Genomic DNA, 20,938 nt, shown 5'->3' with positions numbered 1-20,938 from the left:
TTACAAAAACTTACTACCGGCCTTATGGGACAATTGTGTTTATGGATTTTAGGAAGTCCATATAACCTAGGTGTTATAGGATTAGATACAATTAACTTTCTGTTGTTATATTTAGTAATAGTATCATTAAACAATTTGACCATTGCTTTTGTTTTATTAATAAAGGTGTTAAGTGGATTTTTTCCAAAACTACAAAACTGTTATCTGAAAGAAAAGATTCTACTTTCTGTATGTATTGAGTTTGTTCTAAGATTACAACACAATTACCCTTATCAGCCTTGCTGAGTACAAGAGAATCTCTATCAATTTTTTGTTTAATTGATTTTAGCAAATCCTTTTGTTTTTTAAAATTATGGTGATTTCTATGAAAATTGCGTTTGTACTTACATTGTTGTTGTTGAAGTAAGCTAATGCAAGAGTTTCTCAAATATTGTTTAGTATAACTAACAATGCTGATACTAAACAATATTTGAGAAACTCTTGCATTAGCTTACTTCAACAACAACAATGTAAGTACAAACGCAATTTTCATAGAAATCACCATAATTTTAAAAAACAAAAGGATTTGCTAAAATCAATTAAACAAAAAATTGATAGAGATTCTCTTGTACTCAGCAAGGCTGATAAGGGTAATTGTGTTGTAATCTTAGAACAAACTCAATACATACAGAAAGTAGAATCTTTTCTTTCAGATAACAGTTTTGTAGTTTTGGAAAAAATCCACTTAACACCTTTATTAATAAAACAAAAGCAATGGTCAAATTGTTTAATGATACTATTACTAAATATAACAACAGAAAGTTAATTGTATCTAATCCTATAACACCTAGGTTATATGGACTTCCTAAAATCCATAAACACAATTGTCCCATAAGGCCGGTAGTAAGTTTTTGTAATACTCCAGTTTCTATTTTATCAGAGTTTATTTACAACACAATTCAGTCTATCACTAATTTTAAACCTAAGTTCTCCATCAAAAATTCTTTAGATCTAATAGAACGGTTAAATAACATTAGGATAGAAGAGGGTTTTTATTTAGTTTCTTTTGATGTTTCCAATCTGTTTACTTCTGTACCAAGAGATGAAACATTACCTTTAGTACACAATCTTCTAGACAATTGCAACATATCAGCAAAAGACAAAGATGCTATCTTAACTATACTTAAATTCTGTCTGGATCAGGACTTCTTTCAATTCAATCAAAAAATATACAAACAACCAACAGGTTTAGCAATGGGATCTCCACTATCACCTTTTCTGGCTGACATTTTCTTAGACAGCTTAGAACAGAAGTTTGTTAACAACAACAACAAAATAGTTTTTTGGTCAAGGTATGTTGATGATTGTATAGCTCTCATACAGGGAACCCAAGATGATGCTTTACAGATTCTGGATGATCTTAATAACCTCCATCCCAACATCTCTTTTACTCTGGAACCAGAATCTGATAAAAAGTTGAACTTCTTGGATATGACTATTTCCCGTAATAAAGATTCTTTAGAGTACAATATTTACAGAAAACCTACCCAAACAGATCATGTTATACATGATACATCTAATCATCCAACCCAACATAAAATGGCTGCTTTCAACAGTTACATTCATAGGTTACTCAAATTTCCACTTTCTAATGATAATTTTAATTCAGAACTTAACACTCTTAAACAAATTGCTTTCAATAATGGTTATGATCCTAACATTATCTATAAGCTTCTAAATAGAGCTAAACTAAAAATTGCAGAAAAGCTTGCATATTCATCACAATGTTTTCTTCAACCTACTGCTTCAAATAACACCAGATATTTCTCCTTCACCTACATTAGCAGCATTTCCAATAAAATATCTAAACTTTTTACTTCTACAATCGATAACATCAAAATTTCCTTCAAGTCACACAACACCTTAGGTTCCTTCTTAATCAACACCAAAGATAGGATGAACACACTTGACAAAAGTGGTATTTACAAATTAAAATGTGATGATTGTGATGCCTCTTATGTAGGTAGAACCATTAGAAAGTTATCCACTAGAGTTTCAGAACATTTGAAAAGACCAAACTCTTCAAGTTTTGGTCAACACTTATTATCCAGTAAACACAATTTTAACATCAACACTGGTTCATCTATCTTACATGACATTAGTAGAAAGAAAAACTATATGGAGTTGGATTTATTGGAAGATTTGGAAATTACAAGGGAAACGAATGAAAACTCTCACTGTCTTAATACTCAAATTAATTTAAATTGTACTAAATTTAAACCTATTTTTAAAAACTTTATTACAGCTTCACCTCGTAGGGGACCCAGCTCGACTGTTTAGACTTCCTGCACTGAGCACATCCATAGTAATTTTATAGTTATACTATTGACTGTGGGTTCAACTGAACTACTTGGATTACACCCCATTTATATATTTTGCTTTCCATTTTGATTTTCAATTATTAGTATTTTAATTACATAGTCAGATCTCTTCCTTTCTATATTACAGATAGTGCTTGGTAGACCATTTTATTGTAGTCAACCACCCACTGTTTAACATATTGTTTAGTCCGCTTCTTGCATTCTTACTTTTCGTCTATTTCAGTTGCTCTCAAACTAACACCTTAATTATTACAGACATGTTTGAGTGTGAGATCTGGATTATTCAATTTACTTAAAAATATTCTATATAATTTTTATTTTTCATCAGTGATCTCCTATAGTAGTGTCAGTTGGACTTTCGGTCAATACTTAGTTTCATAGAATTGTAAAAGGTGCAGATCACATATCTATGATTGTGACTGCTCATCCAAGTTGTCATTTGTCACATGTCACCCCAACATTTCCGTTAGATCAGGAGCCATTCTGTCTCCGACTTCTTCAAGCAATGTAGCCTCCCTTAAATTATTTTAAAGTGTTTGTTTGTCTATTTGTAGTGTAGTGTAATGTACAATTTTATGTTTATGACATCTTGTTCTTGCCGGATAGGCCACAATTGACGAAGTAAGTCTATAAACGTTAATCATATAAAAAAACCTTTTTTCAACCATAAAACTTCGAGTTTTTATCGAAGTTATTCAATTTCTTTGGTTATAAAAAAACGTTTCTTGGCTTATTTCAGATGCCCCTGAAGATGATCTAGGGATCGAAAGTACTTGGGCAAGATTTAATTAAACTGTGCTCGATATATGCCTTTTATCTGATCAAAGTTCATTTATTCGAGCATTCAACCTTATATTTATTTTTTTTTATATATCTATATATCTATATATATATATATATATATATATATATATATATATATATATATATATATATATATATATATATATATATATATATATATATATGTTTTGGATGGGTTGGAATCAATAAAATGGGCTATTAGGTAACTATTTTTTATCTCGAGCTTTCAATTGTGTTTACAATCATTTTTAAGAGCTGCTAAAAAATACAAAATATCTTATAAAGTAGAACTAGAAAAAAATATTTATTAACTCTCCAAATAAAATTAGTTTGGGTAATAAATTTATGCTGCTAAACATATTTCAAAACACTATTTTAAAAATTAGCTTATCTAATAAATGTTTCTCTTAAATTTTTGTAACATAATTTGGAAAAACTTTTTTAACACAAAAACAATTGAATTTATAAATAAGTTAGAATAGCCACCAACTACAAATAAGCCGCAATGTCATGAATGCCAACTTACAATTATTATTTTTGACAATTATATTGACAAAAAATAAAATTTTGTTTAAAAATTCTTTTTTATTTAGTAATAAAAAAGAAGATTTATTCATCATTGATAGATACCTGAAAAAATGTAACAAGTATATGGAAAATAAATTAAAATGTGATATTTTACTGGTTTTGTGAATAAACTATAGAGAAATAATATAATTATAAATTTTGCTTAGATTTTGAATTTCTAATCTTTTTCTTTAAATTATTATCACTTCTAATAATTCAAAATCTAAGCAAAATTTATAATTATATTATTTCTCTATAGTTTATTTATAAAACCAGTAAAATATCACATTATAATTTAATTTTCCATATACTTGTTATATTTTTTCAGGTATCTATCAATGATGAATAAATCTTCTTTTTTATTGCTAAATAAAAAAGAATTTTTAAACAAAATTTTATTTTTTGTCAATATAATTGTCAAAAATAATAATTGTAAGTTGGCATTCATGACATTGCGGCTTATTTGTAATTGGTCGCTATTCTAACTTATTTATAAATTCAATTGTTTTTGTGTTAAAAAAGTTTTTCAAAATTATGTTACAAAATTTAAGAGAAACATTTATTGGATAAGCTAATTTTTAAAATAGTGTTTTGAAATATATCCGTCCCACCACGTCATCGTCTATTTGAGAACCTACTCTGGCATTTAATAAATGTATGATAATTCTTCATAAAAGGAATCTTTAATTTGTTGATTTGAATCGTCTGTTGGCGCATAGACTCTAACAACTATTGTTTCGATGCCGTAGAATGTGACAGTTATTGTCAGAATTCTTTCAGAGATTTACGCATAGTCTTTTATATATTTTTTTAACGATTTTTTTATAAGAATTGAGACCCCTGATTTAGCGAGTACGTGTTACTCTACTCATGACCATATATGAATGTAGTCTTTAATCTTTTTATTTTCTTGGCCTTTCTTTTTGATTTCAGAGAGCACTATGATGTCCATTTTTTGCTTTGACATTTCAGTTAAAATTTCCATTGTCTTGTGAGTCATGTGTTGAGTGTTCCAAGTACCAATTTTTAAAGTTCTTTTTTTGCCAGGTGCCGTCGTCGTAGGTTTCCATCAATGTTCCGAGGCTTGGCGGTAGAATTTTTAGTCAAAAAGAGTTTTTGCCAGATGAGGAGGAACTGGCCTATAGCTCCAACCCCCAAGCTTGGAGGACCAGGATTTTCTGTTGGGGTTTCTTCCCTTGGAGTCAACATGCTCCAAATTTAAGGCGCCAGAAACTCGCCTTTCACCCTCTCCCGCTGCTATATAACGCAAATCCAGTGTACGCCATATACCCGGTGGTTACGCGACATATATATCTTTGAGGACGTGAGAGTAGGATTTACTGGCAAAGCCGAGTTCTGTTTTCAGAAGCCCCAACTCTTTTGTTGGGAAACGGGTGGACATTTCTCAGAGTTTTATTGCAATATAAGAGGCGACATCTCATATTACCTCCGAGGTCCATAACCAGCCTTTAACCACCTGCTTGAGGACATTACAATCTAATTAGACAATGTCATCAATGAGCAACTTTTTTCTACCCTAAATTATTACTAAAAACTTGAGACTTAGGAAAAACTCACTATTATTCCTTAGGTTCTGTTAATTTATTGTACAAACATTAACCTGTATCATCAATTGCACTATACTCTGCTTTTCACTTATATAACTCGACAGGTTTGTTGCTCTTGAATCTTCTAGCCAGATCCATGGTGTCGAGGAGCTGGATGGCCTTAACATTGACGTGTTAAAGAAGTCAGTGTTTGTGACTTTTGGCATATTTTTTAATGGTCTTGTTAACTGTATCCATTTGTAGGTATCTATGGAGGTCACTGTTTCTATAGTATAAGGAGCGTTGAAAATGCTCCTGGAACACAAAAATAGACCTTTATGTATGATACTTTGAACAAGAGCCATTGTAGCAAAAAAGAGGTGAGATAGAGATGGGCACTGGTGCATCAATATTTACCTAGCAAAGAAAGAAATTTGATCCAAATAAGAAATGAAAAAAAAATTTAAAATATGAATGTACAATATAGCAAAATTGAAGGCTGACTAGCAAGCTATGCCGAAGACTGACTACTTGACACTCAAAGAAGGATTGGGCCAATTTGCATGTCCTACAGAGAACGTAAAATGTGACAACTAATGCCAATTAACCCAAAAAGGAATGAATAGATATCAATATAATTGATAAAATATGGAAATTGCTCTAAGATATGAGTGGGCACAAAGAAAGTTATAACATATATCTTCTGAGGTATCTTGTATTGCTGTATTGGTTGCTGATTATGCTAAAACAAAAGGACTAGTAAACTTCTTCTTCTTAAGGTGCCGTGCATTTCTGCGTAGGCGTCCACCGTACATCGTCTTGTCAGGTGAGATGTTAAATAGTCAGGATTAAATAATTCTGTTTTTTGCAGCATTGCGAAGCATTTCATAGCTGTGGATTCCTGTCCGTTGTCGAATATTGCGTAGCCATGATATTTTTTTACGTCCCAGACCTCTCCTACCCTCTATCTTCCCTTCGAGTATCAGTTGCTGAAAAGTATATCTTTCTCCTCGTAATATATGTTCCAAGTATGCAGTCTTATTACTTTTTACATAACTAAAAAGTTCCCTATCCTGTAAGCCCGCTCTTCTGAGTATTACCTCATTTCTGACCCCGTCCATCCATGATATTCTAAGCATTCGACGCAGGCACCACATTTCAAACACTTCAAGTTTGTTAATGGAACTGGCCTTTAACGTCCATGCTTCCATTCCGTACAAGAGAACAGGCCACACGTAACACTTAAGCATCTTGTATTGAAGGTTGAAGTCCAATTTGCGATCAGTCAGAAACTTACGAAGCTTCAAAAAAAGCATTTCTGGCTTGTTCAACTCTACTCTTTATTTCATTCTCGGGATCCCAACCCTCGTTCAGCAAACAACCCAAGCATTTAAATTGCCTGACCTGTTCGATTTCTTCTCCAGAGACATATATCTTTGCGTTGGGGTAATCATTTCTACTTATAATCATTGTTTTTGTCTTCTTGATATTTATTTTCAAACCCCGAGCTTCACTTGCAAGAGTTAGATCATTTAAAAGGCATTGAAGATCTTCGATGTTATCTGCGACTATGGCTGTATCATTGGCATACCTAATGTTATTAATAAATATGCCGTTAACTTTAATACTCTTATTAGAGTCTGCCACTGCTTCTGCGAAGGCTTTTTCTACGTATAAATTGAACAGCATTGGAGACAGTATACAACCTTGCCTTACTCCTTTTTTAATGGACTAGTAAACAAAAGGTACTAATTGAAAAATTTAGTCTTAACAACAAATTTAATGACTACACAAATTATATACAGACTATTTTAATTCCTCTATTATACCCACCACCTCTTATACACACCTAACCTAGTTAGTTAAATCAGTACCTGATTATATTTATATACACGTTACCCCAAATATACTCCAAAATTTAAATTTAACCAAAAGGTTGAACCTTATAACAACTACTGAATAACAAATAATAAATACAGTAATGTCCTACTTACTTAGGTCATTTAGCTTTCGTACAGTATTGGTTTTACTAGTAAAATGGTAGACTGACCATGACAGATAGATAGACAGATAGATATAGAAATATATATGAAAACTTACTACCCTCTGGCTATTTGTGTACCCAAAAACCTCACAAAGAAAAAATTAAAGGGAGGGTTATATCCTCATCTATTGGTCGGCAATTAATAATTAAAATTAGTTATTGATTATTAATATTATTTATTCTTATATCTAAATATTATATCGTCATCAAACAGTTCGTCAATATATTCCCTCCACCTCTCCAGTTTGTCTTGTTCACTGACTATGATATTTCCTTGTTTATCAGGTAAATTACTTAAGTTAATTACTTAATTTACTGAGGTTTTTGTACATATTAAACATATCATTCTTTTTGTGCAGTTGTTCTATTTCAATAGATTTGCTGCTGGACCATTTTTTTTGCATCCCGGATTTTCCATCTGATTTCTATATTGATTTTGTTATATTCTTCAGTGTTTTTATTTTTTTGTTCTCGTGTTCTCGCCTCTTTTCCATTATCTCAATATTTGCCATCCATTGTTGTTTGCGTTTCTTAATAGTTTTATACTTTTTGGTTTTTTTCTTGCGTGATGGTTTTGATCTGATTCCAGTGGTCTTCGATGTTATCTCTTTCTTCCGATTTTTCGATCTCGTGTATGATTGCTTGGCTATTATCTCTAATTCAGTCAGTATTCGGTTAGTCGGTTTTTGGCGTTTTAGTTTTTTAAGCTTCAGTTTGAAATCGCCGATTAATAAGGTATGATCTGAGGGGACACCTGCTCCAGGTAGTGTTTTAGTTATATTGATTGAATTTGGCGACCATCATAACAATCTACAATTAGCCCACTGCTGCTCTGAAAGGATTTTTTTAACCACGTAGATACAGCTGTCACTGAATAGTTAGTTTAAACCTTAATTTTTACATTTTAATACTGTAATACTTGCGAAGGCGAGTCAGAAAACGTGTATGGCTAATGCGGCTAACAAAGCCCTGCATCGTATTAGTAGGTACATCAGAGAGAATGATCTATAGCTAGCATCTAAGAAAACTGAGGTGGTAGTTATTAAAGGGAGCCGCGACAAATCCTCTCTTCGCTTTATAGTAGAAGGGGTGGAAGTTGCACCAATTAAATTGGTTAAGTTTCTCGGAATATGGTTGTCGAAAGGATTAAGGTTCGGATTACATATCGAAAAAATTGTCTGAAAGAAGAATCGAAGTCTGAAGGCATTGATACGGCAGATGCCGAACATTGGAGGCCCAGGTAGCACCAAAAGAAGAGTGCTAAATGAAGGTTTTCAGTCTTTGTGTCCTGACTCCGTGTGATGTAGTGTGTAAAGGAGCTTATTCCCAATCTAGGACCTTGGTGGAATGTAAGTTCAGAAAACTAAACTACTTTCTGATGCAGTTTCTGAGGGGATATGGTAGTTTTAGTACCTGCACAAATAGAATAGGCAAATTTTCCTCGGCAGATTGTACTGTTTATGGGTGCCGGATGCTTCCGCTTAAATTTTAATCTGTCAGAGATAGGCAAATAAGAGGAGAGACTTTGAGAGGCAAATGGGTTTCAGGCTGGATGAAAGAAACGTGGTAAACATAATGATGAGAGAGAAAAAGAACGGAGAAAAGATCACTGTCTGATCTCTGGGGTGATGAAGAAGAAGGAGCAGGAGGACAGAGGAGAAAATTAAACAAGAAATCTGAAATTCTGTTTCATTTTGTCTCGAGAGCCAGTACCAGTTAGTACCAAAACTAGTTTATAGCCTCAAGGAAATATTTTCGTTCTTTTGATTTCTTTTGGTAATAGGCAGTAATAGCACCAATTCTTAAACAATTTTTTTTCTGGTTTATGGTGACAGGTATGGGTATTTATAAGTTTTTCGTTAATATAATATAGTTATTCTTTATTTAAGGTAACAGTTATTATATGGATTTTAGTTGTTTATTAAGTGGCAAGACCATTACTCCAAAACAATGGTTAAGGTTTTAGCCAAAACACGGTTAATTCGGCACTACCCTAGGGTGTCCTGGCCTAGTATCCTATTCAGCCGAAAGATTTCTCCCGCCGTTGCCTTCCAGAATTCAATGAATACCTTTTTAGGCTCTTACTGTAATTTGGCAATTCAAAAATACTGTAAAATCGTAGTTTCGTATGGATTTGCTAAATGTCAAAGTGCTTGGCAAAATGGCGCACATTGAAAAATAAAATAAAAAGGTGTTAAACGGTCCAAAATCCCTAAAATATATTTGAATGACGGACAAAAAACAAGAGCAATTACCAAACTCGAATAAATTTGATCACTATGGTGAGTTTGCTGCAAATTTGAACGTTAGATAAATGTTTAACTAGAAAATCAAAGAAAGATGGGATCACTTTTACTCTATAGCACAGTTGGATGGTTCAAGAGACCAGAAAATTACACAGAACAATAAGATAAGTTGCATTTTGTAATGAATTCATAAACCGTGAAGACAACTTTTGGTCTAACATTGCATTTTTCCATGAAAAAGTGTTTCAGTCATATAGCAATGGTCGAATAAGGGTTTATAAGCCGAGAAATCATAGGTTTGATAAACGATATATCTACTCATGCATTAAGAAATAGTGGAGGATTCTAGGTCAAAGTATGGAGCTGGATAAGCGCTGAAGGTCCAGGCGTTTGTTCTCATATAGAAGAAAAATTAACAGGATTATATTACAAACATATTCTTGAAATATGTTGTTGCCATAAGTGATTCAGTGATCCATAGATTCCCCAATAATAACTTCATCTTCCAACATGCCAATTACCCGGTGCATACGAGTAGAATTGTTCGAGAATGGTTGGAACAAGCTCATGTTAATGTTCTTCCGTGGCCTTCTCGAAGTCCAGGCCTTAACTCCATCATAAATGTGTGAGCAGAGTTGACAAAAAAATTAAGTGAAAGAAACCATATGCTCCGGAATAGATTTGAACTATGATAAGTAATTAAGCATGCATGGGAAGAGCTTGTTGAATATAACATTAGGACATTAGTGCTATCTATGAACAGAAGATTGAAAAGTTGTATTGAAAATAATTAGACGTCCAGCAAATCTCAATTATGTTATTGTCTATTATTATTTGATATAAAATATATTTAAAATAAAATGAATATTTTCAACCCAGACGTCCTTATTTTCGTTATAAAGAACATAATCCATTTTATTTAAAAAAAATTAATTCTTAAACTCTATAATTTCCAGTTTGTTGAATTTTGTAAAATAGATTTGTTTTATTTTGATTTTTACTTTTAATTAACCTATTTTGGGTCCGCCACCAGTAATTAATGTCACTTTGATGTAAAATGTGCATTTAAACGAGGTAAAAATTCAAATAACAATGGCCTCTAGATATGTAAGAGTGTAAACTATTCAATGGCTGCAGTCGTACGTAAATTCTTTAGCCAGGAAATGATTTGCCTCTTAAGCATAAGACACACATATAAAATCGAATATATTAATATGTGGGTATTATAAAGAAACAAAAAATTAGAATGGACATATCAGTCGAATGACCAAGGACAGATGAGGCAACAATATGAAAATAAAACTGACAATGTTCCTAATATCAAGAAGAGGAAGAACACGTTTAAATGCTTCTGTTGAAATGACGAATTAAACTTTTATTTTTGATATTGAACGAACTTTCACTTTGTTAATTTAACTTATTATACTAGAAATACGGTATATCTACCAATAATATCGTCGGATATGTATCCATAAACTAGTTAAAATTACTCCTCAATATTATAATGCCGACACTGAGTTTATAACTATGCTAATTGTCTCTAATCTAGTAGATAACAATGCACAAATAGATTTACACGCTCTGCCTAAATTTCAGTTCCAACTTTGATAATTAATAATACAATATCTTTAGATGCCTAGAGACCGATTGCAAACGCAAATGACTCGTGAATTTCCGTTGTAAACTATTTAAATTTTTAAACAACTTGAAGTTAAATTGCATAAAATGGAGACGCATTCCAAATGAAATGGGAAAACCTAATTTTCAACTTTTGAAAATCCGTACATTTCGCCAAACTAAAAGTTTTTAGTAAACAAATTAATATTGTTAACAAATTTAGTTTAGTTTTCTCGAATTAATAGTTATTTTTAAGGGAATGTAGCCAAATATTAATCATAAAACTTCAATAATTTAACTTTATTTTTATATTTTTTATAACCGTTCAAAAATCACCTTATTCCGAAATTAAGAGTGCAGTTTGTTCCAATGTCAGATATGTCAATGAACCTAATGGACCGTGGAAGTGATGACGTAGATTTTATTGACATCTGTCAGTTTCACTTTCCAAACAAACCTTGTTTAGTGTGGATAATTTGTATTTTTCGTTATTTTTTAATTTTTATTACAGAATCTTTCCGCTTTTTGCAATATCTAAGTATTCTAATAGTTAGTGCAACAATTTTACAAGGTTGTGTAAATAATAAAGCATGTTGTTTTATAAAAATAGCAATAAAATGCATGTATCAATAAAGTAAGGTTAGAATGTCTTTAATTTAAATTTTTAAACTATATTTCATAGAAATAGAACACTGAATTATGATGGTATTATCGTAAAAACACTATACTTAAAAAAAAGCAGCAGAGGAAGCAAAATGTTAACTTTATAGAATTTAAAAAGTCTTGAGATTGGGTATTTCAACTTTTGTTTGGAAAGTAATTGACAGTTGTGACGTCACACTTCCACTGTCCATTCTTGTTGTCAATAACGGACCTCACCTTACGAGACATGCCATAGGACGGATGTCGAAGATGGTCGAGCGTGCCCAGTTTTTAGGTTAAGTAACACTGTGCTTTCTTTGATATTAATAAAGCTGTATGATTCAATTCATATCATTTGGCGACGAGTCGGAAAAAACTACACTCCAAGTTGGTATAAGTAAATACAAATTTTGTGTTCAGGGACAGTAGTCAATATTCCAAAGTTCGACGAGTTTAATAATAAGAAGGATTCATTTGAAGCCTGAGAAGAGCGCCTGCAGCAGTATTGCATAGTGACCGACACTTAAAATGAAAAACAGGTAGCAAATTGAATAACATTTATGGGTGCGAAAACATATAATACGTTGAAAACATATGCCTTCCCAGATACCCCTGCAACGAAAACATACGATCAGTTAGTAACGTTGCTTAAAGCCAGATATCCACCCGCTACAAGTGTAATCTATGAAAGATACAGTTTCATATCAGAAACCAACAAATGGAAGAGGCTCTAAAGCATTATGTAAAAGATATAAAAGCGCTATCAAACTCTTGTAAATTTGAGGGTATCCTTGATCAAGTCCTATGAGAGGTTAGTTTGCAGTATTCGTAATACTAGTATATACATTAAGTTACTTAGTGAATCTGAGACCTTAACATTTAAAGATGCTGTCAAAACAAGCTTGTTCACGAGGTGGCAGCAGTATCAGTAGGCAAACTGCAAATGTACAATAAGCAATATCGTCATCATCATCATCTTTGGCTCGACAATCCTCTGTGGATCTTGGCCTGCTCTAAGATTCTTCGTCATTCTGTTCGGTTTCTGGCTTCTGATTTTTAATATCCGTAAGTCGGTTTCAACTCCATCTAACCACCTAATTCGCGGTCGGCCTTTGCTTCTTCTTCCTACAGGTGTTCCTGTGGTTAGCCTTTTAGCAATCGTATTTTCTGGCATTCGTATTATGTGTCCAGCCCATCTAAGTCGCAGTGTTTTAATGAACATTATGACATCTGGCTCATCAAAGAGCTGATACAATTCAAAATTATGTCTTCTGCGCCACTGCCCTTGGTCGTTTATAGTTCCAAATATTTTGCGGAGTATTTTACGCTCAAATATTCCCAAAAGTCTTTCATCTTTCTGCGCCAGAGTTCATGTTTCTGCTCCATATGTGAGGACCGGCCTGAGCAATGTTTTGTATATAATAATTTTAGTTCTTCTTTGAATGTTTCTTGAGTGGAAATGCTTTTGGAGTCCATAGTATGCCCTATTTGTAAGATTTATTCGTCTTTTGATTTCTTCGCTTCTGCAAGTGACATAGTAGTTTCGTTGATTTTCGCTCCGTAATAAACTTCAAATAATTGGGGAATTACAAGTTAAAAAATTCAACAAAGTTAAAAAATAAGAGTTAAAAGTTAAGTGCATACAGGTGATAGTAGTGAATAAAATTAATTTATATTTAAATGGGAATAAGCCACAATTAAAGGTTAAAATACGTTTATTGACGTTTCAATTTCCACTTCGGAAATCGTTCTCAAAATACAAACATTAGTAAATTAAACAAATTTTGTTTTTTTTTTTTTTTTTAAAAAAAAAAAAACAAAATTTGTTTAATTTACTAATGTTTGTATTTTGAGAACGATTTCCGAAGTGGAAATTGAAACGTCAATAAACGTATTTTAACCTTTAATTGTGGCTTATTCCCATTTAAATATAAATTAATTTAAAATGCCACAAGAAAATAGCTTCAGAACAATAGTGAATAAAAGAAATACCATTAGACAAGTAAGATAACCATTTTAAATAATTTTAACAAGTTTTGAGTAAATAAATAATTGTGAGAAATATTAAAAAAAACTGGTTTTGGCGAATGTTTTAAGTCCGAGGGGTCGACCCGCTTAGGCATTCCTACGCGTTTTTTTGTTTCTTGGCAGATAAGAAAGTAATTAGTGCCGACAAAAATTAAATATTAAAATAAAAGCCTCATAAGTTTATTACAAAAACCCAGATCTGGCCTTAGAATAAATTAGTTTAAAGTTAAAATTAGAATTAAATTAAATTAAAATAATAAATATTAATTGTTATTGTAATAAAAAAGTTTAATTAATATAGGAAAATACTATATTGGTGTATATTAATATAGAAAATATATATTAATATAGAAGGTAACAAAATCGAATGAACAGCAAAAGAAATAAACCAGAACACGATATCTCATCCGACGAGGAGAAAGCCTTCAAAAGAAGCAAAGCTACGTTAAGAACACCTCCAAAGGATAACATAAAAAATCGCGAAATGGAAGAACTAAAGAAACTACTAGAAGAAATAAATAAGAAGATTAAAACGGAGATAAAAGAGCTGAAAACAGAAATGAAGGAAGAAAATAAGGAGATCAGAAGATATATAAATGAAGTTAAAGAAGAGATAAAACTAAATAATGAAGAAATAAAAATCATAAAACTGGAAATAGAAAGGGTGAAGGAAGAATGGACAAAAGAGAAAGAAGAACTGAAAAGAGAAAACGAACTAACCAAAACCGATAACAAAAAGATAACGGAAGAATTAAATGATCTAAAACACTCATTGGAAAGATTAGACAAAGAAAAAAGAAAGAAGAGTATAATCATTAGTGGAGCAATAATAGACTCTGAAGACCCAAAAACATTGAAAAAAGGAATGACTACTATGTTAGAAAATCATCTTGAAGTCAAAACTAATATTAAAAGAGCACAAAAAATAGGCACAAAAACATGCTTAATTGAACTAGAAAGCGAAGAAGAAAAAACAACAATCTTAAGAAACAAATACAAACTTAAGAATGTAAAGACCAAAAAAATATGGATTACAGAGGATCTCACAAAAGGAAAGAGAGAGAAAATGAAAGCTTTAAGAGATAAAGCAAGAGAAATGAGGGAAAATGGAAAAATGGTCAAAATAGGATACAATAAAATCACAGTAGAGGGCAAGGAATGGAGATGGTGCTATAAAGAAGAAAAAGTAGTGGAAATAGAGAGTTCAAAAAACTACCAGAGCAACATAAAAAGAACCAAGGAGAGGTCAAGCAACGAATAGAGAAAGAAGAATTACAAAATAAACCGGACAATGATGATAAATGTTTAGTTTTAAGTAGTAATAGGAATAGGATTAGAAATGTAAATGATAAGTATGCCATTAGAAATATGTCTTGTGATAGGAATATGGGTATTAGGCTTACTAACAGTAGTGATAATATTATAGTTAGGGGGAATATCAAAAATGGGCATAGCATTAGTAATGAAGGTAGGGAAAAATTAAATATTAGCATTAGAAATAAAAACGGTAATAAAATAAATAACGGATATAATGTTAATACAAAAACCAGGGAGCATGAAATCAACGTTAACAACAATAATGGAGAAGAAGAATACAGTAATAAGGAAATACATCTTAACAAGACAAATCATATAGGAATAGCGACATGGAATGTAACATCTCTGACCGACAAGGAAATAGAAGCTACGGAAGAAATGGAAAAAATGAACGTACAAATAATATGAATAAGCGAGACAAAAAAGATAGGGAAAGGACACATCAATATCAATGAGAAATATAGTCTATATTATTCCGGAGTACCACAGGGTCACAGAGCAAAAGAAGGAGTCGGTATAATAGTTAATAAAAGAATAGAATCAAGAATAACAAACTACGAAGCAGTATCATCTAGAATAATCACAGCCCAAATAGAACTAAAAGACAAAATAGGAATAATACAAATATACGGACCAACAGAAGGTAATGAAGAAGAGATACTGATAGAATTCTACAACGAACTCCAAAACGCATTAGACAAATTAAGAGAGACAAGAGAAAAAATAGTAATCTTAGGCGATTGGAATTCAAGACTAGGTAAGGATATTAACAGGGGATTAGGATGCATTGGACAATATGGGGAAGAAACATTAAATAGAAATGGAATTAAAATGCTGGAATTCTGGCAAACCAATGACCTGATAATAGGAAACACATCCAGTGAACAAACCATTAACGACAAATATACATTTGTGGCTGAAGAGAGAAATGCGAAAAGCTTAATCGACTATATAGTCTATACGAGCAACCTAGAACAAAATATAAAAAACATCTTAACGGAAAAGGAACCCGAACTGTCTACACAACACAGGATGGTCACTGCAAAACTGGAGGATGAAAAAATGGAGGAAGTGGAAAGAAAAGAGTACAATAAAGTTAATGTAAACAAACTAAAGATAAAAAGTGTGCGAGAATTTTACACGGAGGAAACTAACAAAAGACTGAGACAAATAGAGCGCCAAAAAGAAACATGGACAATGGAAGAAAGATGGAATACATACAGTGAAGTATTAAAGACAACAGCAACTGAAGTGTGTGGAATCAAAAAATATAATAAACAGTTAAAAAGGACAAGGTGGTGGAATAAAGAAGTGAAGACAGAAATAAAAAAGAAGAAAATAGCATGGAAAAAATACCTCGAAACGGGATTAGAAGAAGATAAAGAAAAATACTATAGGCAGAGACGATTGGCAAAAAAGACAGTCACACAAGCAAAAACAAAAACATGGAAAGAATTTGGAGAAGAACTTCAGGAAGAATATATAACAAATAATAGAAACTTTTGGACGACAATACGACACATAAGGCAGGGAAAACGAAAGGAAATAAACGCAGTAAGAGATACTTCAAACCAAATACAAATAAGCCTAGAACAAATAGCTAGGGTATGGAAAGAATATTATGAGAAAAAATTTGATAGCGAAGTGATAAAGGAAGACAATATAATCAATGAAGGCGAAGAAAACACAGAGCCAGAGCAAATAAGTAGAGAAGAAGTAATAGAAGGATTATCAGATATAAAAATAGGCAAGGCAGGTGGAGATGATGAAATTGAACCGGAAATGGTAAAATACATGGAAGAAGAAGGAATAAACTGGCTATGGAAAATATATAAAGAGGCGTGGGAAAAACAAACAATCCCTAAAGACTGGCAGAACAATATCATCTTGCCAATATACAAAAAAGGAGAACATGTAAACTGCGACAACTATAGGGCAATATGTCTGTCATCGGTGTGCTTTAAAATATATACGAAAATAATAGAGAAGAGACTAAGACAAGAAGTAGAAATGGTATTGGGAGAAGAACAAATGGCATTTAGACCGGGAAGACAGACAAATGACAACATATATATCATTAGAAACCTAATAGAAAAAGGCATAGATACGGGGAAAAAACTAGTATTAGCATTCATAGACCTAAGAGCAGCATTTGACACGATGGAAAGACATATTATAGGGAAATGCTTGAGGAAAATTAACGTACCTAATGCATTGATAAAAATTATAGAAAGTACTGTTGTGAATTTATTAAAAGGTTCAATATTTATAACACTTACGGATTTAATTTATTTCTTTATTTATATTAACTTATCTGACAATAATTAATTATATCCGTACGTAACAAATTCGCGAGCGCGGATCTTGAGAATTAACTGTCCCTTCCAAATAAAATGTCCTTTATATATGCCATTGCCTTTACGCTAGAATCATCGAACAGCCTTCTCGATTAGCAGCGAAATTATAACGGTAAGGCAAACGGGTATTTTTACATCGGCTCGACCGTTTCTGGAAGGTCCCTTCAGGTAAATTTCTGCCGGCTAATAGAATACTCTCGTAAAATCTAAAACAGAACAGCATTAGTCATAATATGTACGGTTATTTTAGGCCAGGATAATTATCGTAACATTGCCCCCCTCTTAAAAGATGGTTCCTCCTGGAACCTTGTCGGGACTGGAACCGGAACTGTATGCTGGTATCGGCAACTGGACCCTCTTTTACAACTTCCAGTTGTATAAAAATGACAAGGGACGGTTTTCTCTCCGCACCAGTAACTATGCGGATTGCAACAGACTAACACCTGGACTTCGGTGTCTTTAAAGATCTCCTCCACCATATTTCGGATAACCCTCCAATCTAATTGGCGGCACTCCAACTTTGGCATGGCTAACTTTTGCACGTCGGACTCTAGTACGTGCTCTCTCAATTGAAGTAAGGCTTCCCACACATCTCGGTAGGTAGGTTGGTCACGGGCAGTGTCTTTTGTTACCAGGTAGAAAAGGTAACGTGATGCATCTTGGAGTTTCAAGGTTTTACCGGGAGCTGGCACCTGGCATTGAAGTTCTGCAACTCGACCAAACTTCCTTCGAAAGACGGATGCCAACCCTGGTGCGTCTTTGATACTGGCCGGGATGGTAAGGGCCAGCGAGTAGTCATCGGGGAGCGCGAGTAGATCTTGCTTTTCTTCAGTGGTAACACCATGTCTTGCTTTACCGGTACCTCCATAGGCACCCATGAATTCCTCAAACGTGAGGTCAGACACGTCTTGGACTTGGTTTACTTCCACTTCTTCATCTACGTCGTGGTCACCTTCGAAAGACGCCAGCCGGTTATGGTGTACTATCATCGGCTTTCCCCTCGGAATCTTGCTTATTCGGTAGATGACATCGTTGATCTTCTTCATGATGAGGTATGGACCTTCCCAAAGCTGCTGCAATTTGGGAGAACAACCTTTTCGCTTCTTGGGATTATACAGCCATACTTTGTCGTTCTTCTTAAAGCAACCCTTTTCGGCTTGTGTATCGTACCGTTTCTTCATTCGGTCGCTAGCGATCTGAAGGTGGGAACGGACCAACTCATGTACATCGTCCATTCTTCTTCGTAATTCGATCACATAATCTTCACCTGCTACATCTTCTCCAGGTCGACACCCAAATTCTAGATCACAAGGTAGTCGCATTTCGCGTCCGAATAGGACTCTGGCTGGTGTCTGGCCCGTTGATTCGTTAACAGCAGATCTGTAGGCCATTGTGAAGAACGGCAGGTATTGGTCCCAGTCTCGCTGATGATCGGACACCATCTTTGTCAAATACTTGCCAACTGTCCTATTCATTCGTTCTACCATACCATCCGATTGCGGATGATACGCGGTAGTTCTTGTTTTCTTCATGCCTAGTCTATCACATATTCCTTGGAATAGATCACTTTCAAAGTTGCTGCCTTGGTCACTATGGATCTCCAAAGGCACTCCAAATCGGCTGATATATTCTTGGATCAACTTATCTGCAACGGTGGCGGCCTTCTGGTCTGGAAGTGCGTAAATCTCGACCCACTTAGTGAAGTAATCCATTACTACCAACATGTACTTGCCCCCATTTTCAGTTTCTGGAAATGGCCCTGCAATGTCCAAAGCTATTCTTTCAAACGGGCTTCCAACATTATATTGTCTCATAGGAGCTCTCCTTTTCCGGTGAGGCCCGTTACTCGTAGCACAAATAGTACATTTCTTACACCAGTCTTTTACGTCGTCGGAACTGTTCATCCAATAAAACCGTTCCCGAATTCGCTGAAGGATTTTCCTTACACCAAAATGCCCTCCCGATGGACTGTCGTGTAACTGACGAAGTACTTCGGCTATTCTGCTCTTTGGGATCACCAACTGTCTTCTTTTCTCTGAACCGTCATCATTTTCCAGGACTCGTTTGAGCAAGCCATCTTCGATGATAAATGAGTCCCACTGGGCCCAATACGTCTTAACTACTGAGCATAGGTTTGATATTTCCTGCCAAGGTGGTCGACGGTTTTCCTCTTTCCATTTTCGGATTTTCTGTATAACTGGATCTCTCTCTTGTTCTGCCCTTATCTTAGTAGGCGTCCAGTCGTCGTTGACAATCGTCGTTCTTAGCACTGCTGCTTCCTTGGATTCCGTTTTGTTGCAGTGGGAACACTCTGCTGGGCATGGCCTTCTGGAAAGAGAATCAGCGTTTCTGTGGCTAACTCCGGCCCGGTGCTCAATCTTAAAATCGTATTCTTGGAGTCGTTCGATCCACCTGGCTATCTGACCCTCTGGATTCTTAAACTGCATCAACCACTTAAGGGCGGCATGGTCGGTTCGGATTAGAAACTTTCTGCCATAGAGGTATTGATAGAAGTGCTCTACTGATTTAACTACTGCTAGAAGTTCTCTTCTCGTGACGCAATAATTCCGCTCAGGTTTTGAAAGAACTTTACTAAAATATCCGAGGACTCGTTCCTGTCCTCCTTGAATCTGAGACAGCACTCCTCCAATTCCCACATTACTTGCATCCGTATCTAAGATGAACTCTCCTTCTGGCAGTGGATACCCTAAAATTGGTGCTGTTATTAGATGTTTTTTTAAGGTTTCAAAGGCATTTTGGCAGTCTGTATCCCAGCGGTATTCTCTTGCTTCCTCTGTAAGTCGCGTTAATGGCTTAGCGATATCTGCAAACTTCTTAATAAACCTCCGGTAGTAAGTACATAGTCCAAGAAAACCTCACTTGATGTTTGTCAGTTGGTTTTGGCCAATCCTTAATGGAATCGATTTTTCCCTTATCCACGGCCACTCCTTCTTTACTGACTATATGACCCAGATAATTGACTTGACCTTGAACTAGCTGGCACTTCTTGGGGTTTAGCATCAATTGGGCAGCTTTAAGTCGATTAAAAACGTTTTCTAAATTCCTCAAATGATCTTCGAATGTCTCCCCCAAGACGATTATGTCATCTAAATAAACCAGGCATGTTTTCCAAGATAACCCTCTCAACACATTTTCCATAAGCCTCTCAAATGTCGCAGGAGCATTACAAAGTCCAAATGGCATAACGTTGAATTGCCACAATCCAGATCCTGTGGTGAAGGCTGTCTTTTCTTTATCGACTGGGTCCATTTCTACCTGCCAGTATCTAGACTTCAAATCTAAAGTAGAAAACAATTTACTTCCAGCCAATGTGTCCAATGTGTCATCGATCCGAGGCAGAGGATAACTATCTTTCTTGGTAACGTTGTTCAGCAAACGGTAATCCACA

The sequence above is a fragment of the Diabrotica undecimpunctata genome, chromosome 5 (genome assembly GCF_040954645.1).
Source record: "Diabrotica undecimpunctata isolate CICGRU chromosome 5, icDiaUnde3, whole genome shotgun sequence".
Classification (NCBI taxonomy): domain Eukaryota; kingdom Metazoa; phylum Arthropoda; class Insecta; order Coleoptera; family Chrysomelidae; genus Diabrotica; species Diabrotica undecimpunctata.
The sequence above is the reverse complement of the archived record's forward strand: the minus strand, read 5'-3'. Positions refer to the sequence as shown.